The sequence below is a fragment of the Orcinus orca genome, chromosome 8, assembly GCF_937001465.1.
Source record: "Orcinus orca chromosome 8, mOrcOrc1.1, whole genome shotgun sequence".
In the NCBI taxonomy this organism is placed as follows: domain Eukaryota; kingdom Metazoa; phylum Chordata; class Mammalia; order Artiodactyla; family Delphinidae; genus Orcinus; species Orcinus orca.
Genome location: NC_064566.1, coordinates 97343277 through 97365958, shown reverse-complemented (window position 1 = coordinate 97365958; position 22682 = coordinate 97343277).

Below are 22682 nucleotides of genomic sequence, written 5' to 3'. Positions count from 1 at the left end.
GATGTCCGTTGGGAAAAATGCCTGTTCAAGTTTTCTGCCAATTTTTAAATCAGATTGTTTGATTTTTGTTTATTGATTTGTATGAGTTATTTTAAATTTTGAATATTAACCTCTTATTTGATATGTGGTTTGCAAATGTCTTAGTCTGTATGTTGCCTTTTCATTTTGTTCATTGTTTCTTTTGCTGTATAGAAGCTGTTTAGTTAATTGTAGTCCCACTTGTTGATTTTTTTATTTTGTTGCTTGTGCTTGTGCTATAACATAAAAAAATCATTGCCAAGATCAATGTCAAGGAGCCTCTTTCCTATGTTTTCTTCTAGGAGTTTTACAATATCAGGTCTTATGTTTAAGTCTTTAATCCAGTTTGAGTTGATTTTTGTGTATGGTGTAAGATAGGGGTCCAATTTCATTTTTCTGTATATCCAGATTTCCCAACACCATTTGTTGAAGAGACTATCCTTTCCCCATTGTATATTCTTGGTTATCTTGTCAAATATTAGTTGGCCATAAGTGCAGGGGGTTATTTCTGGGCTCTTTATTCTGTCCTGTTGGTCTATGTGTCTATTTTTATGCCAGTACCATATTGTTGTAATTATTATAGCTTTGTAATATAGTTTGAAATCAGGACCTGTGGTGCCTCCAGCTTTGTTCTTCTTTTTCAGTGTTGCTTTGGCTATTTGGAGTCTATAGATGGCTTGGGTAGTAGGACATTTTAACAATATTGACTCTTTTGATCCATGAACACAGGATATTTTTACATTTTTGTGTGTGTCTTCCTCAGTTTTTTTAATCAAGTCTTGTAGATTTCATTGCCGCAAAACAAGTCTTAGCAAATTTAAGATCAAAATCATACCAAGTATCTTTTCTAACCACAGTTATGTGAAACTAGAAATCAACAACAAGAGGAAAACTGAAAATTTACAAGCATGTGTAAACTAAACAGCACACTCCTAAACATCTAACTAATGGGTGAAAGAAAAAATCAAAAGGAAATTTTAAAATGTCTCAAAGTAAATGAAAATCAAAACACAATATACTAAAACCTATAGGATGCTGCAAAAGCAGTTCTTACAGGAAAGTTTGTAGTGATAAATTCATATATTAAGAAAATAGAAAGGTCTCAAATAGGCATCCTAACCTTATACCTCAAGGAATTAGCAAAAGAATAACAACTAAGCCCAAGGTTAGCACAAGGAGGGAACTGACAAGGATCAGAGCAGAAATAAGTGAAATAGAGACCAGAAAAATAATAGAAAAGATCCAGAAAACTAAGAACTGATTTTTTTTTAAAAGATAAACAAAATTGACAAACCTTTAGCTGGTTTGACTAAGAAAAAATGAGTGAAGACACAAACTTCTAATATCAGAAATATATAGGATCATAAAAGACTACTATGAACAATTATGTGCCAACAAATTGGATAAATTTATCTCCCCAAGTGGATAAATTTCTAGAAATATACAACTACCAAGACCGAATCGTGAATAAACAGGAAATTTGAACAGACCAAAAAGGAAATTGAATCAGAAATCAAAAACTTCTCAACACAAAAAGCCCAGGACCACATGGTTTCACTGTTGAATTTTATCAAACATTTAAAGAATAATTAAGGCCAATTCTTCTCAAATGCTTCCAAAAAATTGAAGAGGAGGGAACACTCCCAAACTCATTTTACAAGAACAGAATTATCCTGATATCAAAGCCAGTTAAGGATACTACAAGAAAAGAAAACTATAGACCAATATCCATGCTGAATATAGATGCAAAAATTCTTAACAAAATATTAACAACCTGAATTCAACAACACATTAAAAGGATCATACACCATGATCAAGTGGAATTTATCACTGGGTTTCAAGGATGGTTCAACTTATGCAAATCAAATAAATGTGATACATCACATTAATAGAATGAAAGATAAAAAGCACATGATCATCTCAATAGATGCAAAAAAAAGCATTTAACAAAATATGACATCCTGCATTATAAAAACCCTCAATAAGTTGGGTATAGAAGGAACATACATCAATATAATAAATAAATGTAATAAAATAAATAATATGACATACCCACAGCTAACATCATACTCAACAGTGAAAGGCTGAAAGCTTTTCCTCTGAGATCAGGAATAAGACAAGAGTGCACATTCTCTTATTCAACATAATACTAGAAGTCCTAGCCAGAGCAATCACTCAAAATAAAGGCAACAAAATTGGAAAGGAAGAAGTTAAATTGTCATTATTTGCAGGTGATGTGATCTTATATATAGAAAGTCCTAAGACTCAACCAAAAAACTGTTAGAACTAATCAACAAATTCAGTAATGTTGCAAGATATAAAATTGTACAAAAATCAGTTGTGTTTCTATACAGTAACAATAAAATATCTGAAAAAGAAATAAAGAAAACTATCCCATTCACAATAGCACTAAAACTAGTAAAATGCTTAGAAATAAATTTAACCAAGGAAGTGAAACATCCATACAATGGAAACTACATTAATTGATTTTTAAATGTTAAACCAGCTTTGCACTGCACTTGATTGTGGTGTTTAATTCTTTTTATATATTGTCAGATATGATTTGCTGATATCTTGTTGAAGCTTTTTGCATCTATGTTCATGAGAGATATTGGGATTTTTACTAATCTTTGACTTATGCAAGAAATATAGTGTCAATAGATACGGGAACTTGAGAGAATTTTAGTGAGCATTTTAAGCTTAGTAACAGAGCTAAACATGCAGTGAGCTCTTGCTAGAGCCAGATATTATTCTTAGCTTTTCATGCACTTACTCATTTAGCTTCTAAAGATAAAATTTTATGCAAACTCAAGTCATTTTTCTCCAGTAAGGATTAATCATTTAAAAGGGGAATCTCTCTAAAATTGACATACTTCTACATCTATAGTTTGCTGATAACACTCAGTAACTAGCTCAAGAGTTGGCCATGGTAGTTCGTCAACAAAATTGGTGGAATAAATGAATTAATGAATAATATTAGAACATAATTCAACTACTAATTGTACTATTAAGTTACTCTCTAAAGAACCACTTGTAGACTCAAATGAGGGTGCAGAAAACATTTAACCAAGTGTTCTGAGGCATGTTTTAAATGCGGGTTCACAATAAAGCAGCTGCTTGGCTACCCTGTCGTTCTCTACTCTCTGTAAACATTTAACTCAGCAAAGTTGTATCACAGTAAGCATTGCCTCCAAGCCAGGAACTTGTCATAGGTAAACCTGGCTTTCCATTAAGATTAAATATTGCTCAAATGTATCCATATGTTTTGGAGGGTTTAGTTGCTCACCTACCTCTGGAGGCTCCATTGAATTCTGTGAATATGTCATTTAAAAACATTATACCAATTTTGAAATAACACTGAATGCAATTAAACAGATTGTACATGATGTTTATCCAAAAGATTCAGCCAACTATTAAGGCACTAGGAAAGTAATCCTCTTCAATATAAAATTTTCTTGTTATGTTATTATTTATTTGTTAGAATTTTACAGCTAGTTGTGTCTAAAAATCTTCAAGGTTCTCCTATGTGACTCATTTAAACCTGGCTTGTCTCATGTAAAACTGTAAATGAGGGAAGTAAGGTAGACCACAGAAAAGTCAATGAGAAAAAGAAAGGTTCAGGGAGAACTTTGGAAGAGCAGGTAGCATAATTCCATACATTTTACATGTAAAATTTGTATAGCAGTAGACATCACCTCAGTGCTAGTAGACTGGCTTTCCATGAAATGAAAGGTCTCTCCTATTTAATGATCTGATTCACTGACTCTGTGGTAGTTTTAAAATAGGCCACAAATTCTTTGACCCTCCTTCCATTGACTGGCGGGGTCTTCATCCTCTCTCCTTGGACCTGGAGAGCCTTTGTGACTGCCTCAATCAGTGGAGTAAAACGCCACGTACTGCTCTCATGTTCTCCTGAGACACGTGTGCTGACAACTTAGCTACCAGGCTGTGAGGAAGCCAGTGGAGGCACATAGAGAGGTCATATGAGGGTATCCCAACAGCCCTGCTAAGGTCTCAGATAATTACATCAGCTGCCAGACATGTGAGTGAACGAGGCTTCACATGTTTCCAGCCCCCAGCATTGAGTCACCCGCAGGATTTGAGTATTTCTGGCTGTGGCCCCAGGCATTATGGAGCAGAGACAAGTCATCCCACTGTGTCTTCTCTGAATTCCTGACCTGCCACATCTGTGAGCATGATAAAATGGTTGTTTTATGTCACTAAGTTTCGGGTAGTTTGTTGTACAGAAATAGATAACTGGAACTCACCCCTAGCTGAGGACTAGAATCTGGGCACAGCCTGGTTTTCCTGGCTCTCCTTCTGTTCCCCTACTCCCGCCCCGCCATACTCCTCTCCTCTTCCCCCACCCTTGCCCAGTCTGCTCTCTTTCACGGGCACCTGATGTACTTTCACGTTTCCTGGGCCTTTGCTAGTGCTGATCCCGCTTCACGGGCTTGAGCGCCAGCGAGACCCGGACTTGAGTCCCACTTGGGCCTCTCAGTAAGCAGAGTAATCAACCTCCCTAATCCTCACCAGAAAAATAGGAATAAAAACAGACCCTATTCATAGATGAAATGGCTAAAGTGTGTAATGTGCTTAGAGCCTCGTAGATAGTAAACACTCAATAAATGTTAGTTCTTAGTATAAGTTCTTTCTATTCTCTTAAGTGAGTTTCTTTGGAACAAAGGTTAAATGAAACCTTTTGTCTCTTAATTTTGAGCTCATATGTCAATTCCTCTGTGAAGACATCCCCACCCACCAGACAGATTTAAATTGCTCCTTCCATTATGCTCCCAAGAACTTTTCATATTCTTTTATTACAGCTTTTAACAGGTAACTTATTATATATGTGACCCCCATTAGACCCCAAATTCCTCAAGGAAAACATTTAAGGCAGAGGCCTCACAGAAGTAAAGAATGTCTTTGTCTCTTATATGAACATATGCATATGTATGTAGGTATGTATATATATATATGCATATATACTTAGTATATATGTACATCAAATACCATAATGGGGAAAGGGAAGTGAACAGTTGGTTAGATGGGTAGAGCAGGATAAGACTCAAGAATTTACAGAACCTCAGTTCCTGCCAAAATATTCTCTCCACTCACAAACTTAAACTTTTCAATTATGTTGAGGATGTATAAATGAATTGTGGAAGTCATGTAAGGGGAGATACATATTTTTTATTTGTTCATTATTGTGTACCCACCACTGTGTACCAGCCATTATGGTTAGTGCTATACAATTTAGACTCCATGGTCCAATTTCAATTTTCTTAAATTTACCAAGGCTTGATTTGTGACCCAAGATATGATCTATCCTGGAGAATGTTCCATGAGCACTTGAGAAAAATGTGTATTCTGTTGTTTTTGTTTGTTTGTTTGTTTGTTTTTTGTGGTATGCGGGCCTCTCACTGTTGTGGCCTCTCCCGTTGCGGAGCACAGGCTCCGGACACGCAGGCTCAGTGGCCACGGCTCATGGGTCCAGCCGCTCCGTGGCATGTGGGATCTTCCCGGACCGGGGCACGAACCTGCGTCCCCTGCATCGGCAGGCGGACTCTCAACCCCTGCGCCACCAGGGAAGCCCTATTCTGTTGTTTTTGGATGGAATGTCCTATAAACATCAATTAAGTCCATCTTGTTTAATGTGTCATTTAAAGCTTGTGTTTCCTTATTTATTTTCATTTTGGATGATGTGTCCATTGGTGAAAGTGGGGTGTTAAAGTCTCCCACTATTATTGTGTTACTGTGGATTTCCCCTTTTATGGCTGTTAGCATTTGCCTCATGTATTGAGGTGCTCCTATGCTGGATGCATAAATATTCACAATGTGTACAATGTGTATATCTTCTTCTTGGATTGATCCCTTGATCATTATGTAGTGTCCTTCTTTGTCTCTTGTAGTAGTCTTTATTTTTAAAGTCAATTTTCTGATATGAGAATTACTACTCCAGCTTTCTTTTGATTTCCATTTGCATGGAATATCTTTTTCCATCCCCTCACTTTCAGTCTGTATGTGTCCCTAGGTCTGAAGTTGGTCCCTTGTGGACAGCATATATACGAGTCTTGTTTTTGTATCCACTCAGCCAGTCTAGGTCTTTTCTTGGAGCATTTTATCCATTTACATTTAAGGTGATTATTGATATGTATGTTCCTATTACCATTTTCTTAATTGTTTTGGGTTTGTTTTTGTAGGGCTTTTCCTTCTCTTGTGTTTCCTGCCTAGAGAAGTTCCTTTAGCATTTGTTGTAAAGCTGGTTTGGTGGTGCTGAATTCTCTTAGTTTTTGCTTGTTTGTAAAGGTTTTAATTTTTCTGTCGAATCTGAATGAGATCCTTGCTGGGTAGTGTAATCTTGGTTGTAGGTTTTTCCCTTTTATCACTTTAAATATGTCCTGCCACTCCCTTCTGGCTTGAAGAGTTTCTGCTGAAAGATCAGCTGTTAACCTTATGGGGGATTCCCTTGTATGTTATTTGTTGCTTTTCCCTTGCTGCTTTTAATAGTTTTTCTTTGAATTTAATTTCTGGTAGTTTGATTAATATGTGTCTTGGCATGCTTCTCCTTGGATTTAGCCTGTATGGGACTCTCTGAGCTTCCTGGACTTAATTGACTATTTCCTTTCCCATGTTAGGGAAGTTTTCAACTATAATCTCTTCAAATATTTTCTCAGACCCTTTCTTTTTCTCTTCTTCTTCTGGGACCCCTATAATTGGGATATTGGTGCATTTAATGTTGTCCCAGAGGTCACTGAGACTGTCCTCAATTCTTATCATTCTTTTTTCTTTATTCTCCTCTGTGGTAGTTATTTCCACTATTTTATCTTCCAGGTCACTTATCCGTTCTTCTGCCTCAGTTATTCTGCTATTGATTCCTTCTAGAGAATTTTTAATTTCTTTTTTTGTTTTTTTCATCATTGTTTGTTTGCTCTTTAGTTCTTCTAAGTCCTTGTTAAACGTTTCTTGTATTTTCTCCCTTCTATTTCCAGGATTTTGGATCACCTTTACTATCAGTACTCTGAATTCTTTTTCAGGTAGACTGCCTATTTCCTCTTCATTTGTTTGGTCTGATGGATTTTTACCTTGCTCCTTCATCTGCTGTGTGTTTCTCTGTCTTCTCATTTTGCTTAACTTACTGTGTTTGGGGTCTCCTTTTCGCAGGCTGCAGGTTCGTAGTTCCTGTTGTTTTTGCTCTCTGCCCCAATTGGGTAAGATTTTTTCAGTGGGTTGTGTAAGCTTCCTGGTGGAGGGGACTGGTGCCTGTGTTCCGGTGGATGAGGCTGGATTTTGTCTTTCTGGTGGGCAGGACTGCATCTAATGATGTGTTTTGGGGTGTCTGTGAACTTAATATGATTTTAGGCAGCCTCTCTGCGAATGGGTGGGGTTGTGTTCCTGTCTTGCTAGTTGTTTGGCATGGCGTGTCCACCACTGGAGCTAGCTGGTCGTTGAGTGGAGCTAGGTCTTAGCGTTGAGAGGGAGATCTCTGGGAGAACTCTTGCTGATTGATATTACGTGAGGCCGGGAGGTCTCTGGTGGTCCAATGTCTTGAACTTGGCTCTCCCACCTCAGAGGCTCAGGCCTGACACCTGGCCGGAGCATCAAGACCCTGACAGCCACACGGCTCCTGCCCCAGCAACCATCACCTCCTAGAAATCAGGGGCTGGGTTACTGGCCGTCATCCTTCCCTCCAGAGTCCTGCCTGGGTCTGACACAGAACAGGCACTGCATTTATAGAATTCCACTCTGCCTCTATCACTTCACAGCTGATGCTTGGCCAGGACCCGAACCATATGCCACCCAATGGCCTAGGTGCGACTGGTTGGGATGATGCCTCGTACTGCCTCTTCCACCAAAATTCTCTAACTTCCTTGAGACACCTTATAAAATCAGTTTGCTATAGCCATGTACACACATATGTACGCCTCTGCTTCTTTCAATATTCACTCTTCGGTTTACTCCATTCTGAATTCTTTTTCCACTGCCCTCCACTGAAACCATTCTTGTGAAGGCCACCAATGGATACTTCTGTTTTCATTTTAAATTCATAGTAGCATTTGCTTCACTTAACCTCTCCCTCCTTTTTGGCCTCTGGGGCATCATTTAGTTTTCCTCTTTCACACTGACTGCTCCTTCTTAGTCTCCTTGACTAGTTTATCCTCCTCTACTCTACCTCCAAATGTTAGAGTTTCTTAGGGTTTATTTCCAAGGCCTCTTCTTTCCTTTCCCCCTCTAGTCTCTCCCTAGATCATGTCATCTATTGCCCTTATTTAAATAAAATCTTCATGCCGATGAATTACCAGCCCAGACATCTCTGAGCCCCTAGACCTGCATGTTCAACTGCCTTTTTAATATTTCCATGTAAGTTGTCCTTAGATGTCTCAAATTTAACGTGCCCAAAGGAAACTCAGTCTCTGTCCTCCAACCCCTCCTAATCTAGCCTTCCCTATCTTAGTAAACAGCACCACTTTCTACACCAATTGCCAAAGCCAGTAACATGGAATTTATTCTGGACTCTACCAAATGTTATCTATCAATACCTCCAAAATACACTTATCTCTGTCTCCACAGATACCCAGCTCAGAAAGGCACCCTATAAATATTTGTTTAACAAACAACAAATGGGGAAAAGGTTTATATTTGCTCACTTAAGAAACTCTGGAACAGGTTGCTGGGAGTCTTATGGTATGAGAAGTTGGTGTTCTTATAGGGTAAGAAGACACTGGAATTAAAGCATGCCAGAAAGAAGTGGAGAAAAGATTTCCCCAGCTTCTGGGATAGGAGGCAAACTTGCCTGGAGGTGGATAAGAGTTAAGGTGCATAGATCATCTGAGTCACTATGTTGTGGTGCAGGAAAGGATGTTCACACAGGATAGGTATCAGACCCCTCTAGTTCACACCATGGGAACTTTCCCCAACTTTCTTCATAGAAGAACTTATAAACTCAGAGAACAAGGCAGCACTTTGGGGAGCCTATTTAAAGGACTGTAGCATCTTAAGAAAAAAAGCAGCTCTGAAGCATGTAACATGGAGGTTAGTGACAGTAGGAAAACAGCAGGGAAATTGTATAAGCCACTAAGCATATGTGAGCTGCCAGTGAAAGAAGGTCTAGTAAAGGTGAGTTTGGAAGCCCTCAAGTGCCCAAATTGCTGCAGGTGCTTTTACACACACAGACACACACAGGCACACACACAGCCTTTGTCAAAAATGTCTGGGAAAAACAGCATCTTCTATTACCCTCTTGGAGAGTCACTGTACTATTCTCCTTATAAATGGTCCAAAACGCTGTGCAGTAGAGAAAATAGTTTAACTTTATTTCATGCAGCATGTTCCAAACATGTTTGGCCTCAGAGACCTCTGTCATGAAATACCTTATAACACGTCACTGAACACTACTGTTCCCCAAAACAGACAATGACAGGGAGACAAGGTTTCCTTAGCCACAGACTGAGACTCTGTGGGTCCTGGAGAATAATTTACCAGGGGTCTGCAAATCCCTGTGTGCTCCAAACCCTGAATAAACAACAATTCTCAAATACACATGTGCTACTTTTAAAAAATGTGTCAAGATTTGCAATTTTAAAAATACTAATTCTTGATTACTCAATACTAAATATCTAGCTGTGATCCTATTATGTGGGAGCATGAAGAATATTTTCTCATTAAAAAAGAATTTGTATAAGTAAAAGTTTGTGAATCTACCAAACTTAAAATGATTTTAATCCTATAAATAATAACGGCTAATATCTTTTGGTACTTCATATTCAGGTACTATACTCAGTGCTTCATGAAATTGTCTCACTTAATCCGACAGCGGTCCTATGAGGTAGGTACTCTTAGTATCATTTTCATTGTACAGTTGAGAAAAATGAGGCTTAGTGAAATTAAGGGCAGGGATTCGTTGAGCATCACAAAATAAAACGTGGTCGAGTTGGAATTTCAACCCAGGAGCCTGACTCCAGAGCCTATATTTTAACCATTTGGCGGTCACCCCTTATCAAGACAATGTGTCCTGAAGGGACTAAGGCCCAAGCCACGTGTCTGAGCTTCGTCAGGGAAGAATGGAGATTTCTGTGTTTTATGGCAGTTGATTCTGTTCCCGAGAAACTTGTCTGTGGATTTTTCTTCCAACAGACCACTCTTCCCTTCTCCTCATTAATTCTGCAATTTAAAAAGAAAGAAATGCAATTCAGCATTTCGAGGAAAATGAAGGCATGAGAGAAGTGACCTTTCCTCAGCTTTCTTTCAGGTAAAAAATTAATGCTTTTCCCTCGTGAAATTACACCCATCTCCACAGCACCTCACCAGGATTTGGCCTAGAAAGAATTGAAAAAAGCACATTTTGACAGAATTACCAAGAGAGTTATGAAGCAAAACAGTCCTGGGGCAGAGAAACCTCAACGTGCTTTTCCTGAAAGAGGGGACTATGCATGGTTTGATTGAGGCCTGTCGTCTCACTTTTGGTAATAATGCTGAATTATGTGCACTCTTCTCAGTCAGAGACAAGACAAGTGATTTGAGTGAGTTAAGATGTACCTTTGAACCTATGGCAAGGCTTAATATATATAATTTTTTAAAAAACTGATACACCAGAGAGCGAAAGGAAGGCAGAAAATGTACTGGTGGTCCTTCGTGCATAAAGATGACAATGATTGCAAAGTAAGGGTCCTTGACTCTCTGCTGCATAAATTATCTGCTGAGTGCCACTGCCTATGGCTCAGATTGGGACTGATTTTGTCTTTCTTTCAGCATATGGAACAGATATTTGCCTACACATAAACAGTATCACCCCATCCCAGATAGTATCCCACCAGCAAAATGGAACATCCAATTGCTTTCCTCAACTGTTTTTCTTTTAGCAAGTTATTTTCCAGAGTTTTCCCAGCATGTCTCAAGCAGCACTTTCATACCTCAACTCCTGAGGTGCAACAGTATATTATAAATGGTGTACTGGGGAAAACACTTATTTAGGATCTAGATGGGAGTTAATAATTTAACTGCCTTTTTCAGAGCTGCATTTCGACAATGACGGCTCCATGGGAGAAACAAAACACTAGAATAGTCTACCTTAAGCTGATCAGTACTTAGACCACCCAGAGTGACGACACTTGGCATACTTTCTTTTATAGATTAGTATGAGCACTGTATTGTATAGATGTAAGTATATATATATATATATATATATATATATACTTATATATAATTATATATGAATATATAATTCCTATATACATGAATGTTCTTCCAACTAAAAGCAGGGTGAAAGAAGAATACACAAGGGCAAGAACAAATAGGACTCCAAAGTGAGGCTTATGAAATGCACACAGTGATGACATACAGTTTACAGTTGGGCCTCAAATTGAGCTTTCCAGATATTCATTCAACAAAGGGAAGTAACCTTGTCAGTTCACAGCATCGAAAGGATAAAACCAAGTACCCAAGGGATTTTTTAAGCTGTTTTCGGCACCAAGATCAGATATGGCTCTATCCCTAGAGGCCTGGTAAAATGGACACTGTGTGATGCAGCGATCATCAGACTCAAAAACATTCTGTTTTTTTGTTGTTCGTTTTTTTTTTTTTTTTTGCGGTACGCGGGCCTCTCACTGATGCGGCCTCTCCCGTTGCGGAGCACAGGCTCCAGACGCGCAGGCTCAGCGGCCATGGCTCACGGGCCCAGCCGCTCCGCGGCATGTGGGATTTTCCCGGACCGGGGCACGAACCCGTGCCCCCTGCATCGGCAGGCGGACTCTCAACCACTGCGCCACCAGGGAAGCCCTCAAAAACATTCTTTACAATAGAGTTAGTGACATTCATTGGTTGTTTCTCATAAAGCCCTTCCATCTCAGCTAATAGCATCTCACCAAAGGGTAACTCTGTAAGAATAATTCTTCAGGGGCCCAGTATAGCCTGTATAATCAGCTCTCTGCTGATCAACAATGTGCAACTAGAAATTGAAACCAGAAAACCTTAATTAATAAAATATACTGGCTGGTTATCACCTAACGTGCAAGAGGTTAGACTTCGGGCTTCCCTGGTGGCGCAGAGGTTGAGAGTCCGCCTGCCGATGCGGGGGACGCGGGTTCGTGCCCCGGTCCGGGAAGATCCCACATGCCGCGGAGCGGCTGGGCCCGTGAGCTATGGCCGCTGAGCCTGCGCGTCTGGAGCCTGTGCTCCGCAACTGGAGAGACCACAACAGTGAGAGGCCTGCGTACCGCAAACAAACAAACAAAAAAGTTAGATTTTGCCAGTAAATGCTTTACTGAATTAAATTTTGATCAGCTTGAAAAGTCTGAAAAGCCTTTCCAGTAGCATAATAAATACCAGAAAGAGGATGCAGCTAATGGCAGTGCATAGTAGCAGCCTGGGAAAGGGTCGTTGTCGTCATCATCATCATCACAATCTCTTCCATTTCTTGGGCCCTTCTTATTTACTAAGCTCTGTCTATATGCACTTTACATGTGTTATCTCTGTAATCCTCTGTAATCCAATACTGCAAGAGATTTTATTTTACCAAAAAAAGACATTGACGATTATAATCATTAAATGAATTGCTCAAAGCACCACCAGCTCATAAGCGGTACAGCCAGAATCTGACTCCAGTTCTGACTTTCTGTCGTCCCATACCACCTTTATATTTCTACCGTTAATTAGGACAGCCCCCCCTCCCAACCAGCACCACCAATTTCTTGTAAACTCTGTCTATTTCGTATGACTTCTTTCCAGATGGCACATAGGACTAAAAATCATTTGAAAACAGAAATCAGTCTGTTGATCTGTTGAGTCGATTTAATATTCTAGTAGAGAGAGAGAGAAAAGCACTTCTCCATCCTTTTACTTTGTTGGTAGCAATAGTGCAATCTGAGTCTTGGACGGTCTTGATTTCTACTGACTAACACATTCTCATTAAAAACCACTTATCTGCATTCCTTTAACGAGGTTACTGACCCTTTAACGCATCTGTGGTAGGGCGTTCTTTGGTTTTGCTTTCCTGCTTGCATCTGTTCCGTTTTGTCAGTACACACCAAGACAATGACAGTGCTGCTACAAGCAGCCCTCCATATGTCACAGATGCACTCAAACCATGAGACCTTAGGAAAAAGCATCCCTGTTGGCCTTAGATCGATAGTTCAGTGTCCCCAAATATCTAACCAAGGCTATGTCCATATAATTAAGAATATTGCTTTGAAAGAATGACTGAGTGAGTGTTTTTGTGGTCAATGATTAAACTTGAAAGACAGCATAGTTCGCCTGAGATATGGGGGTTTTCACTCAATATTATATGGTAAAGAGTTATCCATATGTAGAGGTGGTTTTTTTCACCTTTACAACTGTGTATGGTTCCATTTCCGATTAAATCATAACTTTAAAAAATCTGTCCATTTACTGGCGGACATTTAAATTTTTTCCAGGTTTTTTTTTTAAAACAATCTGTTTGTTTTGCTGTTACAAACTGCTGCAGTGTATATTCTTGTTCATGTCTACTTGTGAACATTTGCAAGAATTTTTCTAGAGTATATGGCAAGATCTGGAATTGATGATTCATAGAGTATTCCTTATCTTCACCTTTACTAGATATTGCCAATTTTTCTTTCCAGATTACACTCTGACCAACAGTGCAGGGATGAGACTTCTTTTAAGCCAAAATCCTCACCAGACCTTGGTATTATCAGACTTATTTATTTATTTAGTCTCCTTGATAGGTATGAAATAGTATTTTATTATTGTTTTGAAGATCTTCAGGTGTTTGAAAAATAGCTGACTTGGTAGCTCTGTGAAAACGTAGCCTTGTTCTAAATGTAGTGGACGATACATGAGAATCCATTCAGTGTGTTCAATGACTGTGGTCAAGGAGACCAGTTGCGGCCAGTGCTTTGAGCAGCTGTATTTAAAATAAAAATGTCACTGGCATTCATATTTTGACAAATTGTTAAAATATGTCTTCTCCTTTTCCTATGCTACTTACCTTTTCACCTTTTTCTGTTCAGATTGGGTTATGAATTTGGTGCTAACAATGAATAAGTCAAGATTGGTGCTCATCTGCATGGGGCAAGTAGTTGCTTAGATATTTGAAGGCTTGCTTTAGACTGTGGCCTGAACTTCCTTAGACATACTTTAAGATGTTCCAGATGGCTGAGGTGGGGCAGAGTGGGGTGGGAGGGGGTGGGGTGGGGGATTCGGCCTCTACCGCCCAGATGCAGGCTGGAAGCTGAGTAGGGAGGTGACTGCAAAGGCACCTGTGAGGATGCTTATTTCACCCTTTTAGCTTTGTTGTAGCTCTGCTACAGAGGATTAAGAAAGAGTCCTATGTCCACTTGAGTCCTCTTGTGAAAGAGCAAAAGTGGCCCCAGAGACAAAGGTAGCAGCAAGAGTGATTTGTGATAAGATTCCAAGGTGAAGGTGAATCTTGAGGGGACAGAGATCTGGTCCAGACTCTTCCGTTCTCGCAAAGAGATTCTACCTGCATTTCAATCTTGGAAGGTTTTATTAAGGGAGACTTAATAAAGCGTTTTTTTACATTTAGAATTTCCCACAAAGGCTGCTGGGGCAGGTGACTCCTGGCTGACCCAGTTGTGAAACAAACCTCCTAGTCCTTAATTTCCATGATGTTGCAGAGAGAGCATGATCTTTGAAGCTGGCAAGCTCAAGTTCACATCCACGCTAGGAGAGGTTTGTGAACTTGGCAAATTACTTCAACTCCCTGAGTCTCCAACTCTTCAGTCCTAAAATCAGAGGGAAAAAGACTACCTGAGAGGGTTGCTGCGAGGATTAAATGCAATTTATGTAAAAGCACCTAGTATCCTACCTGGGACACAATCGAAACGAGAGAAACATTAATTTCCTTCCTTCCCTGCCCCACCCCATCCTCACTCCTCTGTCTCTGGGACCAGCTTTCCCACAGACCCAGTGCCCCCCGGAAACCCCAGGATCCTTGGAGGCGGGAACCTCTATCACCTTCATAAAAGTTGACCTCTCCCAGACCTTGCCTCTGCTATTGTGTAACTGACTTATAATGATTAGCTCAGTGTTATACCTGCTGAACCCAAAGAAACCACTCTATTGACAATGTCAGGCATCAGAGCAGGTTTATGGGGGACATGCAGTCTTTGGGAACAGTTGGAATCTCGCAGTAATTAACACTAATGTCCAGGTCATGCCACTTACCTTCAGGGCAAGCCTTGGTGTCCAATTTTGAAGTGAATGGATTTTTCTCCCAAAGTTCCCAGGGAACAATCATTGTCCTTGCTGCCCTTAAAGTAACTGCCTCTCCTCACTGCTGGAAGAGGTTTGGGACCAATAGATAGGATTACGATTATCCGTGACACTCTCTGGTATTAAATTAAAATGCTTTCAATAGTCGGTGGCTGGCTTAGGTGGTTGCCTATGGAACCTTTCATCTCTCTCATCACCTTTCAAGGTTGCCCCTGCAATGGCAGTCTCCAGGAAGAAAGCAGGCTCTGATAGGGAATTCGAATGGAGTCTCAGCCCCGTGCTTACCCATGGGACACTCAGCTGGCTGGAAACACCCTTCCCTTTGGTACAACAGCTCTCTCAGTGGAGAAACCGAAGATCAAACAAGTGTGATCTCTGACCCCCACGCTGGCCACCTAGCAGGGTTCTGTCTTCAGGGCAAGGGGGATCTGAAATAATTCATGTTGTTCTCATCACAGTGTTTTGCCTCCGCAGGAGGCTGTCAGCTGCTTGGGGTCATCAATCTGACACACCTTTTTAGTTCTACAGGGAGACTAAAATACCACTTAAATCTTATTCCAACATTTCTCAAATCAGGTGGGTATTACCAAGCATGAAGACATCATCCAGAAACTCAATTTTAAAGGGTTAGTTCTTTGGGAAAAATAAGAAAGAACATTTCCTCCCGTTTACTCTGAGATTTGCTTTTTTCCAATAGTGTGGTCATTGTGCCTTTCTTAATCTTTGGAGATTAGGCTTCAGTTTTTCACCTAGACTCCAATTTGCTCATAAATCTCTTCATTTTGCTTAACTTAAATGTTTTGGCCAACTTCATGGTTTAATAATGAAAGGTAAAATTGGAGCCTTAATGACTACTAAGGAGGGAATTTTCATTTCGTCTGGAATTAAAAGAGCTGTGGAAGGGGCAGCCATCCTGTCAGACCAGCTGTCACAACCTTAGCTGAAGCATGCCAAATTACACATTTGATATTACACAGTTCTTTATACCCAGGTACGATGACGTGAAAATCCTTCAAATCCAGCCCTACTTACATCCACCTGATTGCTATGCCCCTATTGATTAGCTGCGAACTGTTCATTGAATTCAGGCCACCTGAGAAGCTGCCAGGTCCCCAGAGTGTCCCCCTCACATGCTGCGCATTGAAGCCAGGCAAGTTACCCAGCTCCAATACGCCTCAGCACAAGTTGTATAATGGGGGCCCTGAGACCACAATTATCAGATAACCAGGCAGGAGAGAGTACTGTTTCAGCACTTCCACTTGAGCAGACTTTAACTTAAAAGAAAGAAAGAACTCTAAAAAGTTTTAAAACACTTTCCTCGTAAGTTTACCACTCGTCCACCCCATGGCCATGTAGCCTAGAATTCCCTCCTTATTCCAGAGTGAGCGAAAACTCTAGCTGGGTAATTCCCCTTGTGCAGAGAGAGGGGCTCTGGTTTCTTTTGCTTGTATAGAATATACTGGGTCCTCTGAGACCGTCGGTGGAGAGGCCACTTGGCACTGAGGAGAATAAAGGCAACCGGCTGGAGATAGACCAGCCCATTTCTACTGGGGGCCTCTTGGATGGTTAGAAAAGAATAAGCTCAGATTCTTCCACCATAGTTACGGCCCTTCAGGTATGTCCCAGGCCATCTTTCGTCACCACCTATCACTTCTTTCTAAGAAGTGTCCTGCAATGACTCAATGTGCATTTAACCATATATTGGCTTACGTTACAATGCTTTGTGCAATTAGATTTCTGATACAGACTGTAAATTCCTCAAGGTTGAAGAACCTTGCTTTATATTTCTTGTTCATTCATTTATTGATTGATAAAGGAGTCAGCAATTAATCTACTCATTATTCTAGCACCTACTACGCTGAGAGCACGGTGCAAGGCTTACTTCTTAGGTACTCCAGGGACTCCAGAAAAGTGTGGTACCTAATTCCTGCCTTCTACTAGTTCAGAATCTTGTTGGACAAACTCAGTGTATATGGAGATGAAGTTAGGTAATAACGCAATGGCGTACAGTAAGATAACAATGATTCAAAAACACAGTAAAATGACTAGAAGACAAATTTAATAATGCGTGTCTTTAGGTATTGACATTTGGGGTGGTTTATTCTTCTGCTTTTTGGATTTTCTATAACGTACGTGTATTACTTTATTAATTGTAAAACACCAAACCTTAAGGTATGAAGTAAGTAGCAAAACAATAACAGAAGTGTTGCCAAATCAAATTAAGATTCAGGGTCAAATGAGTGGCTCAGAAAGTGAGTTCCTTCTGTTTTAAGTGACTTGTTTCTGTATCCTTCAGTATCTAGACAGAAATGTGCACTAAATAGATGTTGAAAGTACTTTTTTGACTATATAATAATAAATTCTTGCTGAATATAAATTTTGTTGATTATATAATGCCTTACTATGTCTTTTGTAATCATACCTTTCATTATTAAATAAATCTCTCCTATTATTTTGTAACTATGGGTTTCCTATCTCTTCAACAAGATAATAATGTTTTGTGTTCTATATTATCCCCTGCCCCCGGATTACAGTTATGTACATTTGTCTCCTCTTTTAAATGGCACTTTGAAGTCAGACCCCCTGCTGACAATCATAGGATCTCAAGGTTGAAATGAAAAGGACTTTGCTAAAAATAGTAAGATTCTAGAGCAGGGCACTGTGTTCAAATCCTAGTTCCACCACTGACTTCTAAATTGCTGCTGGCCAAGAAAAATAAATGGTTTCCTTTTCTGTAACAGGAGGAAAATAATATCTTCCTGTTGTGAATATAAAAATAGCATATACAAAACACAGAGCGTATTATCTGGTCATTATTAAGTACTCAGTAGAAGATAGATATTACTATTATTATCATCTTACTCTTCTATAAGGGATCATAGCACATCATCTAATCTGACTTACCACAAAATATAAGAATCCTCCCTGATATCCTTAATTTATTAAGGTATTTCTGATACCATCAACTTGCATGCTCACAGTGTTTTGTTTAAAAGTTCTTCTTTCATTGATCTATATCCTGTATCTCAGCAATATGCACGATTAGTTCTCGGGGCTACATAGGATAAAAAGTCCACGGCCTTTTCCACATGACATTATCCATCCTCATATCCTTCAGTGGCACCCACAAATCTCCTTCCCTCCTCACCAGTACAAACAGCACTTAATAAAGTTTTATTGGTTTGAATGGTTAGAATTAACTCTTTGCTCACAATGGCTTGGGTATCATCGTAATGGTAGGGAATGAACTAAAATGGAGTAAACAGCTACTGGAGGATCCTTCCAGATTTATAAGTCTAGATGGTAAGCTTCTAGGTCTACGGGGCTTTATGTATAATTTTCCTCATTTACATTGTTATCTCTGATCACTGAACAGGACTCTCTCTCTCTGGAATCAAAAACAGAGCAGCTGGATGTTTACATCAACTAAATGACCATTCTGGTTCACTGAGGTGTGCTGTATTAAAACCATCAACCATCATTGCTGTTAATAATAAGAAACATCATCGGAGAACCTAATAAAAACTCTTCTTCTAGTAAAATTCCATCTCTAAAGTAATATATTTTAGCATCTCTGGTGATTTCTCAGCATTTGTGGAAGCAGGTTGTTTCAAAAAGTAATGCAAAACATCAGGAGTGAACAAAGTTATAGAAATAAAGTGACTTGTTTGCTTCAACAATAAAAAAGCCAGAATCCTAGCTAATAAAACTCAAGCACATGCAGAACCCTGCCTGTGTTCTATTCTTTCTGGAGGAAAACCCCCCAGATGGATTGGGATGCAATGGAAGATACTCTGGTAAAGAAGACAGACAAGACTGGGTTTGAATATTTGCCTTTCATTATGAGGTTTTGTCTTTTACTAGTTGTGGAAATTTGGACATGTTATTTAACTTCCAGAAGCCTTCTCTGCTGAAAATAGTAATATTTAATTCAGAGGGCTATCACGAGGATTAAATAAACAAACGTTTGTAGTGTGTTCAGTATGTAGCCGATATTGGAGAAAAGCTGGTTCTTTCCCTCTGCTCCTTTCCTCCTTCTTTGATCTAAATGCTAACACTTAGGAAAATAGCAGCATTTTTCTCAACTTGTCAAAACTGGCCAGACTTCCCAGAATGGTAATCAGTCTACATGCTAGAGCTATAATTTGTTAACTTTTCAACCATTACTATGTTTTCACATTTTAAAAGCAAATCACCAAGGGGAATTTCTTTCGGTTTTCCTGGTGAGTAAGGAAGAAACTGATTTTGATTATTTTGGTAAAAATGATCATATTTTTTCCGAGCAAGTACCACCTTAAAGGACTTATACTGAAATGGATAGCCCATGAACCAAGTTTGGGTAATTTTAGTTTGGACCAGAAATCACTTTTTGAGGATAATGAGCAGAGAAGAGAGGAGGCTGATTGATTTTTTCCAAAGCTGGCATCGGAGTCAGGAGGCTGAATTCTTATAACCTTTATGACCTGTATAGAAGGCATGTAGACAGCTGGAAGAAAACGTTCCCTTGTACCTACCAATTGGAAACAACTCTCCACCAGCTTATGAATATTATCAACCTGCTGTCCCCACCAAGTTGGTGCCCAGCAAAATCAACGAAGTAATATTTTTGCCTGGCATAAAGTATTAAGTTGTTCTATGCATGGTTGCTTTAAATCGGAGATGTATTAGCATATTTCTGCCACTCAGTTTCAAACATGCAACATTTTAATATACATTTGCTCTCAGTTGAATTTGCCTCATTCATTCGTGGGAACCAAATATGTGCAAAGAACCCTGTACGCTGTGAACAAATAAAAGATGGAAAGGGCATTTTCTCTGCACTTACAGGGCCTTACAGTGGTAGGTGAGAGTAAACACATATGATTCAATGTAGGAAGTGATAAGGGACAGAGAGAAAGGTTGGGAATGTTCAGGACAGGAGAGGTCATTACTGCCGTGGGATGGGGATCATGAAGCCATCATGGGGAGATGGCATTTGAGCTGACCTTAAATATGCACAGGCAGCCATTTGCAGCAACATGGATGGACCTAGAGATTATCATACTAAGCAAACTAGTCAGAAAGAGAAAGACAAACACCATATGATATCACTTATATGTGAAATCTAAAATACGATACAAATCAATATATCTATGAAAAAAAAAAGACTCACAGACATAGAGAGCACACTTGTGGTTGCCAAGGGGTAGGGGAGATGTGGGAGGGAAGGACTGGGAGTTTGGGATTAGCAGAGGCAAACTATTATACATAGGATGGATAAACAACTATACGGAACACGGAACTATATTCAATAAACTGTGACAAACCTTAATGGAAAAGGATATGAAACAGAATATATGTGTATATATATATATATATATATATATAACTGAGTCACTTTGCTGTACAGAAGAAATTAACACAATACTGTAAATCAACTATTCTTCAATAAAATTTTAAAAAATATATATAGAAGGGTAGACTTTGTCAATGGAGGGTTGAATGGGAAGAGCATTCCAGGAGCTGGGAACTGCCAAAGCATAGGCAGAGGAGAAGAAAAGCATGGGATACACAGGATAAATGCAGAATAGGAAGCGGTGTGGTTAGACTGCAGGGTAGGATGGAAGGTAGGTGGGAGAAGTGTCAGGAGAAGGTTGAAAGATCAGCGAGGGCTGACTCAGGGAGGGTCTTACATCCTCTGGAAATAATGGCAGGCTCAGCAAATCTGCTGTTTTATTTGCAACAAAAAATAGGGTAGCTGAATCAAAACGTAGTTTCTGAATTCTGTACCTCGCTGGCCAACCTAACCACTTTCATTTTAACAATTTCATTATCTGACCTTTCTGAAAATTATTTTCTGCCTACAATGGGCAAGGCTATTGACAAGCGTTGAGTACAGAGGAATGTCAACCTGCATTGCTCTTGTTCTCACTGACTGTGTTCTGCTACACCATCGGCAGAACATTTTACTTGGTCACTTATTCATGCTAGAGGAACTCTGTTTTGCAGCTGATGGGGGTGAAGGGGGAGAGGTTTTAAGAAGTCATCTCAGGCATCTTATCATTCAACTGGGAATGGTTGTAAGTAAAACACCTTTTAATTCATGCATCTACATATAGGTTGGCTTAGAAATAAATTACATCCAAGACCGCTCAGTGAGAACCAATCCACTAAAAGCCAGAAGACTAAACCCAGCAATGTTATCTAGAAGCACGGACACAGGCTGAAGTGATCATGGAAAGTGTCTTCTCTCTTTTGAAATGGACATAAGGAGCCCTGATGGGAATCTGCAGGTCTGTGCTAAGCTCACACACACACACATGCCAGCTTAGCTTATATAAAGGGGAGCAAAAGCAGCGCAGAGAAATAAATTTAAGTCTCTCTGTACAGAAGTAGTTTTTCATTGGATCCTCTTTAAGCTAGTTTTTAAGTCCCGTTACCACATTTGAGTGTGTGGGTATATACTGTCTCCGGTAATGCTGTCCTGTACTGTTTACCTCTCCTTTGACCATCACATGTCACCAGGTTTTGGTGATTTAGTGTGCTTTTCTATGTCCACTTGGTGCTCCAGGATTACAGATGATGTAGAAATGGGAGTTACATTCTGTTACTTTTAATGGAAAAGATACTAAGAATCTAACCAGAACAATCCAAGTAGAATAATTTTCTAGGCGGACTCCATGTGCTTCAGATAACTGGATGGTTTAATGGACCGAAAAGCAAAATCATTCTGAATGTTCCTGTACATCAGAAATTTGGGGATTTGGTTCTGCATTAATTTTTCACGTTGGTTCCACACCTTCAGTTCTGTATTCACCATCCTTACCCCCAGTTTAAAAAGTATTTGATCTTTTTCTTTTTTAAAGAGCTCATAATCCACTTCAGATCATTTCATTGATTATTTCTCAGTTAGTCTTTCTGTATTCTGCAGAGCTAGGCTGTTCGTCTCTACAGCTAATCCCACTAATACAACTTAAAGAAGCCCAGGAATGAGATAGCGGTGAAAATCTCTAACCAGTATTGGCAGCAAACAGGAAGAAGCATAACAGGCGAGCTGGAATCCTGCAAAAAGGGACGCCGGGGGTGAAACAAAACAACAGCAACAACAAGCTGTCTCTTACCAGAAGGGCACTGATTTCATCTGCATGAATTAACCATATTTCATTCCCAGGGAGATGAAGGGAAAGCTTATTTTTCTAGACGTCAAAAAAATTTTTTTAACAAACCCAAGATACAAACAGTCCTGCTTCTTCCCCTACTGGGAATCTTTAGCCTCTCTGAATGTCTATATGGTTTGTATTCCAAATCACACACTCCAGCACTTGGATATTTTGTGCTTTACTTTCATTGTTTCTTACAAGTAAGTATTGTCTTCCCAGACAGAGGACAGAGAGTTTCTTCCACTTCTTCATAATATCCCACAGAATCTAATGTGGGGCTGTGTACTAAAGAAGTACCTCTCAAGGTCACTCACCAAT